Source organism: Palaemon carinicauda, chromosome 7 (assembly GCF_036898095.1).
Source record: "Palaemon carinicauda isolate YSFRI2023 chromosome 7, ASM3689809v2, whole genome shotgun sequence".
Classification (NCBI taxonomy): domain Eukaryota; kingdom Metazoa; phylum Arthropoda; class Malacostraca; order Decapoda; family Palaemonidae; genus Palaemon; species Palaemon carinicauda.
The window spans coordinates 40301618-40314117 of NC_090731.1; the positions used below are offsets into that span (position 1 = coordinate 40301618).

Sequence of the window (12500 nt, forward strand, 5' to 3'; positions counted from 1 at the left end):
CCAATGCCCTGTATCAATTTCTTTTATGTAGGAGGAAGTCTCGTATGATAATAAATCTTGATCAGTTTGAGCAGGAGAGCATCGAAATAACTCTTCAGATATTCCTTTTGGTCCTAAAAAAAAAAAAAAAAAAAAAAAGACATTTTTGAATGGCAGAGGCAAGGGAAGTGACATTTCCCTAGCTAGTATGACATTGAATAAGACTGATCATATATACATATAAATCAGCGCCCATGTCCCGCTCCACCCATGCTAGGACCAGAGAGGGGGACCTATAGGCTCCCCTAAGACCCACATCCTTAGCTCACAAGGATGGTGAGGTTACAAACACTACAAGGAACTGTCGAATTTTGAACGGGGTTCGAACCCCGGTCCGGCAAACCGCCAGGTAGGGACGTTTCTAAAAGGCAACCACAATCGTTACTGAGAAGAAGGCCATTAAGACCCTTGCTAACGGCTCAAGTCATTGTGACTGGAGAATACAAACACTAAATAGTTTTGGAAATAGAAGAAGGTGTTTTATCTCTAATAATCACGGCAATTAGAAATAATGATCATTAGCGTTGAGATATAAGAATGATGTTCGTGATAGATGCCATTTGGCAAAAGTTGGAACTATCTAAATCTTCCCTTTGAAAACTGACAGTTTACACATTTTCTTGTTTTCTAATTTCATCCGTGCATGTGTTTGCGTTTATGTACCTACTACTGATATTCTTCAGATAAATAATACCATTTTTACGTACAGTCCTAAAGCTACTCTGAACGAAAGATGTCAAGTAAGTCTTGCCCTAGAGAACTTGGGCCAATGGCGAAGGTTGCAATTCCAAGCGAAATCTCCATTAAATGTGTCTTGTTTTCTTGATAAAAAAAAAGGTGCTGAGGAGGAGGATTTTGTTAGCTCTAATGCTAAGGGGTCTCTGTTGCAAATAAAGCTCTCAAAGCAAAAACAATAATTACCAGAGGTAACCAAAGGTGTTTGCGTTGTCCCACAAAAAAAATGTACCATAATTATCAAAACTCAGCTTAGTTGGGTTTCTTTTGTATTATAATTAAGCCTTTTGATAAAATCCATAAACTGAGATATCTTTTTTCATGGCTCGTTTTCCGAGATTATCTTGGTTTTCACCTGCATACATACATACGTACGTAGGAAGTGTCTGAGGAATCAATTAGATGTTGATTAACCCCCTCTGAGAGTATAATCATAGTTTTTTATACTCAACAAGTGAAGTAGCTTTTACCTTTTGGACCCTTACTGAACATAGGGTTCTTTCTTTATAGTTAAATAATCGGGTTAGTATTCAGCGTTGGTCTTATATTCCTCTGTAAGTAGCATTTTGTAACAGGACCTACTAATAAAGGAGCACACTGGTGAAAAGTCAGAGAAGGGTAGAGATTCTAATCCAGGGCAAACATAGGGAAGAGTAATGATGTATAAGGACGTCACTTCCAGAATTGTGCAGGTTAGACTACACTGTTAAAAATTTTGCATCAGAAAACGGCAAAGGCCTGGCAACATTTATTCCAGTATTTTTACCGTTTTAAAAACGGATATAAAAGATAACAACAGAGGAAGGTAAAATTACGGTCGCCTGTATTTTGCTGAAATACGACTGGGAAAAGTACATCTTACGGAGAATTTCGTATTAAAATTGCGTTTTTTTTTTTTTTTTTTTTTTTTTTTTTTTTTTTTTTTTTTTTTTTTTAACATTGTCGGTAAAGTATAAAAAAAAGTAGTAATTGTCATTTCATGGGATCCCGGACCTGACAAGAATGAGACATGAAGGCCAGTCATTTTGGAAGAGTTGGGCATGTGTCTGGTTGGGATTAAGGAATAGGGAATGGTGGTTGCGCTAAACATTAGTATTAATTTACACAGTGGGTGTATATGGACGGAAACGTGACTGTAGGGTCGTAATATCTAGGATTTTCCAGTCATTTGCGTATCTTTATGGGTACATATGGGTAACTGGTAACTGTTGAACAACTGTTTTCCTCTTCCCATCTGTGATGTTCATATATCATCCTTATTATTTACATAGCATGGACTAATTTCCCTCTATTTCTTTTTAATTCATTTGATTGTTTTCTGGAGAGACGATGTAAAGAAATGAAATACATTAAATTTGTTGCATTACCTTTACGATTTTACATTTAGTAATGTAACTTTATTAGACTTTTAATGATTATTCTATATTTATAATATTTAATTTCCTTTGTACTGTCCTATATATTCCAGATGACAGTAGTATTTATGTAATAAATTTGATAACAATCGGTTTCTTATCCGGCCAATAATATCCTAGCAGATTTATAACATCTGTGCGTTGCCATTATCCCTCGCTGGTTACAATTACATGTATTTCGATAGCTTCTATTTATAATGTTATTCATCAAGATTATTCTTTAATGTGTGGTATTACGATCAATCGCTCTTATTGGATTTTCTAGAAGATATGCCTCACCTTTAATTGTGTTACATTGTTATTGTGGTCTTATCAGAATTCAGGTTGTCCTCCCCATGTGCTTTTTATATCCATTTTGTTAATTACGTGGTCCATATAGATAAATATAAACCAAGAGACAGACAGCTAGTTATATATATATATATATATATATGTGTGTGTGTGTGTGTGTGTGTATACATACATACATACATACATACATATATGTATATATACACACACCTCACACACACACACACACACACATATATATATATATATATATATACATACACTCACGAGAGAGATAAAATACGTCTAGATTTATAAAAAAAAAAAGTAGAGATAAACAGAGAGACATAAACATATACACATATAAATATTCGATGCTTTTATGATCATCACGTCAGTTTTCGTTATTTCTACACACACACACACACACACACACACACATATATATATATATATATATATATGAAATATGTGCATGTGTTCATAAACTGTATGTACATATATACATACATACATATATGGATATGGTATGTTTATATGTAATATATGATAAATATATACGTGTGTATATACTATATGCATATATATATATATATATATATGTGTGTGTGTGTGTGTGTATACATATATATATATGTGTATATATATATATATATATATGTGTGTGTGTATATATATATATATATGTGTGTGTGTGTATACATATGTGTGTGTACATATATACATATGGGCATATATATATATATATATATATAGGATAGCTTTTAATCCTTCTCCAAATGAACGCAAGCCTCTAGGAGGCGTTCCGCTGCCTTAGAAATCTTTTCATATGTATCCTGACTTAATGGTCTCTCCTACTGCAGCAATGATAGCAATTTAAAGCTACGCTCAATTTATTTCTTCTAAGGAATTCCTTACTTCAGCAATTACTGTATGGAAGTATCGGACTGATATATAATTTTGTCTGGAGTATGCGTCAGAGTAAAATGACTGACATAAAACAGACCACAAAAGGTAACGGGGACGAATGGGCCAGGAATAGGTAACTGGACCAGCATCACAAAAAAAAAAAAAAAAAAAAAAAAAACATTAAAAAAATGATGGAAATGAAAAATATATCAGAAAGAGAAATTCCTTGGAAAAGTTAGTTGAACATCGTTTATCCAGACCCAATCTATAAGGTTATAAAAGAAAACGGAGTTAACAAGAATAGATGGGAGAAGTATAAAAAAAAAAAAAACTAGAGAGAATTAACACAAAATAATGGCTAAAATATACATATTGAAAAGGGCTGAAAATAATCTCTATAAAAATACATATTGATATCAAACTTAGTAACTAAGTGCAAGAAAAATCTCCAAGAAATGTAAGCAAAGACAAAAGTATAGAAAATCACCGAAGCCAGAGAGAATTATGGGCGATATTCAATTATGTATCCTGTGGCTGAAGAGTCCTTGGATATTAGACTTTTTCTGCTTGCGTTCTGGAGTCCTTGATATCCGTAACACAGGCGGAGTTTTCTTCTAGGAGTCTGACCGTGGTCTAACGATTCCAGCGGGAGTTTAGGGGACGGTTTAGTTTGTGTTCTGTGATTAATAACATTGATAAAGGAGGGTGGCTAACATGTGAGGTATTCAAGAGTCATTACGCAGTATTTGAAGATTTTGTGATGTCGTTGAACTTCATCACGATGTGTACCCTACTAGCTTGATGTTGTTGGGATAATAGCAAGTGTTCATAGTTTTCTTTTTAGTCTGTTTTTAATTTGTGTGGCAAACGGCTAGCTTTTAATCTTTTGGCAAACGCCTAAAATGTTTCAAACAAAGTAGCAATGGTTCGGGGTATTATAAATGTTGGTGCTCTTACGAAGTCCTCTCCTCATTAATATATTTTATGGGTTACCTGTTGTCTTCGACGTTTGCTGGCTTTTGGTCTTATTCGTAATTGCTCACGCTCGCAAACTTTGATATTCGGTGACGTGAAGTAGTCTCGCCAAAGTAATTAATTCTATATACACTAATTGGGGTAGCAACAGATTTTAATAAAAATTTTAAAGGTTTGTCTCGACCATTGTGCGGTCTATAGCTTTATCCTAATAGAGATCTTTTGTATAAGCTGTTAAAATGTCTGGTTTTGAGAGGTTGTTAGTTATAGATGTTCTGTCTTCGATGAAAATTAAAATGGGCATTTGAAAGTAATGTTAGTATTGATCGATATTGATTAACAGATGTCGTAAGATAATTATATAAACATATTTTTAGTGAAACTTTCAATATTACTATTAGTGTTTTTAACTTTTGGAATATTACCTGCAATTATTTCTGCAACCAGGTAGTATGTGATTAAACTTTGTTTCTTAAATTTGTCGCATTTGTAACTACTGCCATAATTCACTATTATTGCGTAATAAGTTTTCTGGCATATGTGCGTCTAGGCAGTAATGAATTGAAATTGTATTGTAATATATTTTTAGATTGTTAGGGTTTGACTTCAAAACTATAGAATTTAAATTTGTAATCTGTAATTTGATAATCTTTTATCTAAAACTGTAGTAGCCTGAAACTTGGTAATTTTTTTTAATTACGTGAATTGGACCGAATGTGCAAGGTTTGGAACTGTTTTTTATAGGTATAAATGGAAGCTTAATTGAGTTAACGATATATTTGGGTAAAATGGAATGTTAAGTTAGGCCCTAATTCTTATTCTTTAACTACCTTACATTCATGAAATTAGATAATTTAAAAAGTAGGTTTTCTTTAGTTGGCTTTTACATTCAAAAAGTTAGTTTAAATTTCATTGATAACTTTTATGGGTTAAAGTTAGTTACTGTATGGGTAAGCCTTATAATTTTTAATTAGTTTTAAAGGGTTTGATAGCAGGCAAGCTTGGGCTTTTAAATACTCAATACAATCTTTTATCTAAAATTTAATTAGACTAAGTTTGCTAGCCTGTTAGTATGGATCTCTAATCTCTAAAGCATCAATAATCAAATTACCTGAAATTTGTGAGATTGTTGGCATAATTTTAATCTAGTATTAAGGTTCACTAGAGTAGAGGTTGGGCACAATTTTAATTACCTTGGAATTATGAATTTATATTAAATTTTAATCTTTATTTCATATACAGATATTATATTTGCTAAATTGCCTAGAATAAAGCCGGAATGTTCATTTGATTAAATTATGGGCTGTTTTCTTAAAACGTTAACATTTAACTTTCAAAAGGTTAAATAACAGGCGAGCTAGAACTTTTAAGCAATCTCGAATAACAAGAAAATGTTTAAACGATTCAGTTAGTTTTAAAAGGTTAGCTAGCTTTTATTTAAAGTGAATCTATAAGCCTCAACAGTAAGTTTCTCCGAAATTTATGGACTGAAATGTATGAAGGTTAGCTAGCTTTTAAAGTGTTGATCTTTAAGCCCTAAAAGTAATAGGTTTACTTGAAATGTAAGGACTGAAATGTATGAAAGTATTAGCATGAATGAGTTCAAAGTTTGAGTTTTATTTAGATTTCTTTCTAAAAGTCCACCTTTGCCGGGGTGGCTGTTGCCACGAAGGCAAAGGTGGACTTAGGGTTGTCTATGGTAGACTTCAAAAGTCTACCATGGACATCCTGAAAACTTTTTGCTAAGTTTTTTCTTTACAGGGTTTTATCTAGTGATAATCTAGTTCTCTCAAGAGTCAATGGTAGCTCTGTTATCACACATGGTAGATTTCAGAAAATTAGTTTTTCGAATATTATTTTAGACTGCAACCATTTGTTTCCCAACGAATATTGCATGTCAAATGATACGCTTATATTTTACTTTAGATCAATGGGGCATCAGTGAAAGGTATTTGGGAGAGATTAAATGGAATTTCGTGAAATTCATGGCAGTTTTCGGTTAAATCTTAAGTGGGTGGCTGGCTTACCAGCTTTACAAACTTTTATTTCAATTTACTTAATGGGGGCACATGCAACTTGATACTTGTGTAGTTTTTCAGACATAATGCAGTTTTTATGAACTTTTAGTCTTATTTTTGTGCAGTTAGTTCAACTGTTATATACTTTAATCTAACAAAGTACCTGGAGAATTTAGTTCGGTAAATAGTCTTGTTGAAGGATTTTCTAACTGTTCTAGTGAGCTTATTTTTGCAAATACCCGAAGGCTTGTAGCATTAAACTTAATTCTTGTTGTTTTCAGTTTTTTCCCTCTTGTTCATTTTTCGTATTACCTCTTTAAGATATATTAAATTTTGATTATCAGATTTTTCAAATACACTTGTTACATACTCTCCTTAACTATACATAACCCTTAACGGATCTTGCAATTTTACGTTGGGGTTGGAAGGCTGGGTTTATATCTTATTAGGTGAAAATCAATGATTAGCTTTACATAACCCCTAACGGATCTTGCCATTTTACATAGGGGTTGGAATATTGCGCTATTTTATATCTTAATAGCTGAAAATCAATGTTTAGGAGTTTCGAAGATAGATAACCTCGCCTGGGAATGATTAAAATGGTCTGGGTGACTAGGGCAGTTTTGATGATTGGGAAGTAGTTTATCTACTTTTGAAACCTTCGTTAAAGGTTCAGATTGCGTAGTATTAGCTTCGAACATTTTTAGGTACTTATGATCCATTCTACCTTGACTGTGGGTACTCCTTGACAAGACTATATTTTAAATACGCAAAGCGTTGAACCTTAAATAAATTTTAAGACATGGATAGTTTAGATGTGAGGTTAATACTTTGCTTTGACAGGTTACATGTAGAGGAGTATTTAGTGCTGTAAGTGATATGCCCTTTATCTTTGTATACAGGCAGCATGTTAAAACTGCAAGGTAAACTGTCCTGGTCTCAGTTTGAGTTTTATCTTCCCACAGAAAATCTGCAGCACGTGGCTTGAATTCAGTATTCTGTGACTATATGGCAACTTTGGTTTTTGGATCTGCGACCTGCATCGTACACCTGTTGAAGGGGAAGAGTGCCAGTGAAATAGCTTCCTCCACTGGAAAGGAAGCTGTAATCCAGCAAATCACCTGCTCTTCTAACCGCACACTCTTGATCGGAGATAGTTTGACTGGAGCATTGATGAGGAGCTATATCGGTTAACAATAGTTCGGATGGAATAAGGTGGTAAATGCATCGGTGAATTGATATGGCTACGGTGGTGCTGCAGTCTGGCCGAAGTTTACGACCTTTCGTCACCTTGATCAGATTTACATGCTTAAAGTAATAAAATTTATGGAACTTTTTAACCTTATATAAATAATCTACACAATTACTCATTATTAATTTTATTTAAATTAACTAAAACTTATGGAACTTCGAAATTTCATATAAATGAACATTTTGTATTTAGTGACTACTTTGATCATTTTGTATTTAGTGACTACTCTGATCATTTTGTATTTAGTGACTACTTTGATGAGTAAGGACATTAAGATTTTCTACTGGGTGAATTAACTTGGTATAATTACAAAAGGTGCAAAGCTAGGACTCTAGGTTGCCTGTACATATTACAGCCATATTCCTGAAACAATTAATATATGGGTTACAAAAAGTTTAGACCAAAATTAGAGAGAAGCTAGCTAGTTAGTGTGAACTGGAATGTGGTTGTCAATGAAATGAAACCAGCTTGAGATCTGGATTCCTGTAATTTATTTTAGCACCTGCATTCATACTGTAAGGTAACCACTTTTAAGCAATTACCAAATACAGTATTTTAAGACTTCTGATTTCCTGATTAACTAGAGTTCTCTGCATAGTATAGTTAGTACAAACTGTAAGTAGTTGTTCAATCGTTGATGATACGTGTAGAGGTAGCAGATAATTGGTACTGTAGTATCGAAACTTTACTGGTATCTGAATTGAAAGATATCCTAATTTTAACTTCTGGTTCATTTCAGTATGAACTAGGAAAGATTTGTTAGCGAAAAAACTACTTTACATATTAAAGAAAAAAAAGTTATACATTACTAAGCTACAATCAAACTGAGAAAAGCAGGACCCTCTGAGTCCAATGGCCCCAACAAGAAAAATCAGCAGCGAGGAAAGGAATTAAAGGAAAGTAAGCTGTAAGCTGTAAGAAAATTAAATTCTTTTACTTTAAATTACATAAAACTTAATAAGAGAAACTGGAAAAGTTGGTTGCTTCCAGTACTCGATAAAGCTAGCTTCCGAATAAAAATTTAAAAACTTACTCAAGATGGATGGAAATTTGAACTGAATTAAATGTAAAAAAAATCCTTAAGTTATTCTTATTTACCCATGGTAAATTGACTTGATATAAATATTTTTACCCATATTAAATTTACTTCATATCGAAGTAAAGGTCAATCTAATGAAAAGTTTTCGATGCAGTTACTTTAAAATTTCAGTGAGTTTACAATGTAATCTCAGGATTGAGAATTTTTAAATCTTTCGGTAAAGTAATGAGGGGCTTCAATAATGGCTCATACATATATATTTATATATATGTCTACTTTTCTAAAACCTAATAAGGGATATCTACTTTCTAAAACTTAATAAGGGATAATACTTAGTAGAAAATAAGAAGCCTGCTGGGCCAATTTTGAAAGTTTTAAGACCCTCTGGCGATATCTCAATTAAATAGCAGACAGTATACAAACAGGCAAAGCCTCTTTCGTCTCTGTTCACACGACCTACCGTTGTAAAGGGGATTACTGTTAGAGTAGTGTTATTGGTGTCTTAAAGGAAAAAAGTCAAAATGTGTAGTTTGTCATTTGGAGAGTAGTTACCATCTATTATTGTAGTTTTATAATTAATCTGATCTTTTAGTTTTATAGTGAATAGTTACCATCTATTATTGTAGTTTTATAATTAATCTGATCTTTTAGTTTTATAGTGAATCTGAACTAACTTACTTATTAAATGTCCAAACAAGTTTCACAAACAAGTTTCACAATCTCGAAACTAGAACCTACAAGTCCCCAATCCGGATAAGAATAGGAATTAAGAAGTTTTGTGTTAAAAGCCATATTACAGGCAACATTACCACACCTGCCAAGAGGATGCAACTACAGTATACAGAACTTTTATTGACGTGACAACAAGAGTTTTTAGATTTTGTACAAACATACCAGGAGTAATCCATTAAGTCCTAAGAAATGTGTTCTTAGACTTGCTAGTTAGCCGCAATTCTCATCTTTATGCGGAGAAATGTTAACCTTTGCTTCACTTCTTCAATAACACATTAAGGTCCCGAGATATTGCTGCAACAAGTGATCAATTTCTAAGAAACTGTCCCTCGCATACGAAAGGCGGAAAGTGTTTATACTACTATGAAGTTTTGCTTCCTCGTGGACCTCGGACAGTGGCGGATTAAGGCTCTTGTGGCCCTAAGGCAAATTTCAAGATTTTTAAAAATATGGCCTGAGCTAATGATAAAATTTATATTATTGTACAATAATAACAAATATCCATTAGTAAACATTTATTTCTAAACAACACCTTATCAATTTTACCCATGTTAAGGTAAGGTACTACTACATACATGTGTTTTTGTATACATTAAATTTTCACTTTTCTTGCTTTGACAGTAGCAAACTCATCAATCATAGAACTGAAGTCAGTTTCGGATAGCTAATCTTTTTCAATGCACAGAAGTGCCAACACACAAAGTCGGTGCTGACTCATTGTGGATCGCTTTACATCCTTAATTCGAGTAAGCTGGGAAAATGACCGTTCACCAGAGCAATTATTAGCCATCAGTGACAAGTAAATTCACAAAGCCACTTCAGTGTTTGGAAATACAGTTGAAATTCCAGTTTTGTGCATTAATTTGAACATATGTTGAGCAATACCTGTTGACTCTTCTTTGCTACATTTCTTCTTTGTCTGTTCCTTATACCAACAGATAAACTGACAGAATTCTGAATAGAAGTCAGAGGAAAGATCACTTGCATACCACACCAACAAATCTTTCAATTGCAGCCACAATATCATCATCAGACATTTATTCAAACTCAGTCAGAACACCAAACCGCTGCTGCATGGTTGAATATGCTTCAATGCATTTTTTCAAAGCACTGTTCAGTTGATCGATGATAACATTAAAAGTGTTAACTTTACATTTCTGCTTTCCTGTCATACTTTCCATAGCATCTGCAGCACTCCCTTCACTAACATGCTTCTTGCGTTTAGGTATTTGGCGTGTTGCACTTTCATACTAATAAGAGCTGTTTCCACAACGGTCTGAAGCTTTCTGCTCATAAATGTCAAATTTTTCTCTGCAATCACTTGTGAATTGAGCCACACTCTTCAAAAGACCAGGTGTGTGTGTGTGTGTGTGTGTGTCAAGATATACAACAAATTAAGTGAATGTAAATGAATGTCCCGAGGGAATGTCACCAAATCAAGCAGATTGAAAACCTTGATTGTATAGTAGTACAGGAGATCTGGCGAATGATGATTAAAACATAGTGAACCCAACATACATAGCCTACAGACAGACTGATAAACTGGTTCTTGGTCGTTAAAAATAAAAAAAAATTAAAAAATCCTTAAAACTCTTATTTTATATGTAACTGAATATACTGTGTCTAAACAAATGAGAAAACGTTAATCGAACAGGGAGGGACAATTCTGTAAAAAAAAATATAAGCAAAAGTATCCATGAATCACTTGACAAAAACATGTCTCAAGTAAAACCTCGAAGCCAGAATGAATGATCTATTAGATCATTCATTCAGTGAAAAGTTTCTTTCTACCTAGATCAGATCTAGGTAGAAAGAAACTTTTCATTGATTGACATATGATGGAACATAACGTGAGAAAATTGAGAAAATATTAATAGAACAATGAGGAACACTACTACAACAAAAATATGAGCAAAAAATTTTGATGAATCGTTTGGCAAAAACATGTGTCGAACAAAAACTCGAAGCAAAAATTAACTATTTGAGCAGAAATAAACCTGTAAGCACACTGAGTCACTCATGATGGGCCATAACCGTTCACGGTTCTCTATGAGTTTCTGCCACCAACAATACACACGGACAAGGACATACATGTAGAATATGTAAACAACGTCAAAAGAAATATCTGTTGTTCTGAGGATTACGAAACTTAAGAATTTTATTGTTTTACAGCCAAAGCACTTAAAACACAGTAAACAACTTCACACCTTTCACAACATGGCTAATTATCGATAACTGACAGGTAACATTTTTCTCTTAAGTCATAATCAAAATGTTTTTGGACTACCAGAAATGGCCTGGATTTTCTTGTGGCCCTAAGGCATGTGCCTAGTTTGCCTTATGGTTAATCCGCCACTGACCTCGGAAAACATGTCTTGGAACAGGGAGATATAGGCGACTTACATCATTGTCATTGCTTAAAAACTCTACTTCGGGCGTCAAGCAATAACTCTCATGTGTAACCACCAACGAACAGTTCTTGTTTCTTGGGTAATCATACGAAGCAAGCTCTACAGAACTTTGCTCGCTGGTATACGTTTTTGTCGTCACGAGTTTAAATCTTGGAGTACAGCTCGTCCGTGTGGACACTTAATGACTTTTAAACGGGGGTAATATTTTGACATGGAGGCACCCAGTGGCCAATTATTACAATCATTTTTACTTGCTAAGCTAGAACTCTAGTTGGAAAAGCAGGATGTTATAAGCCCAGGGGCTCCAACAGGAAAAAGGGCCCAGTGAGGAAAGGAAAAGAGGAAAACTATATATCATGAAATGTAACTTTAAAATCAATATTTCTTATACAAATTAGAAAAACTAGCAAAACAAGAAGGGAAAAAAGATAGAATAGTATGCTCGAGTGTACCCCCAAGTAAGAAAACTTTAATCCTAGACAGTGGAAGATCATGGTTCAGAGGCTATGGCACTACTCATGACTGGAGAACACTAGTTTGGTTTTGTAGTGTCCTTCTCCTAGAAGAGCTGCTTACCATGGCTAAAGAATCTCTTCTACCCTTTCCAAGAGGAAAGTGGCCACTGAAAAATCAGTGCAGTAGTTAACCCCTTGAGAGAAGAATTGTTTGGTAATCTCAGTGTTTTCAGGTGTGTGAGGACAGAAG

At 33.9% G+C, this 12500-nt stretch overlaps 1 protein-coding gene and 1 long non-coding RNA gene across 2 annotated transcripts in view; one reads left to right on the top strand and one right to left on the bottom strand.

Annotated features, from left to right (window-relative positions):
- The window catches only part of LOC137643559 (protein Wnt-11b-2-like), a 461831-nt gene that overhangs the window by 162588 nt on the left and 286743 nt on the right, over positions 1–12500 (bottom strand). The gene's annotated exons all lie outside the window — the stretch shown is intronic.
- LOC137643558 (uncharacterized) lies at positions 3990–8691 on the top strand. The gene is made up of 2 exons (XR_011045008.1): positions 3990–4089; positions 7327–8691. It is a non-coding gene; the product is annotated as an uncharacterized lncRNA (long non-coding RNA).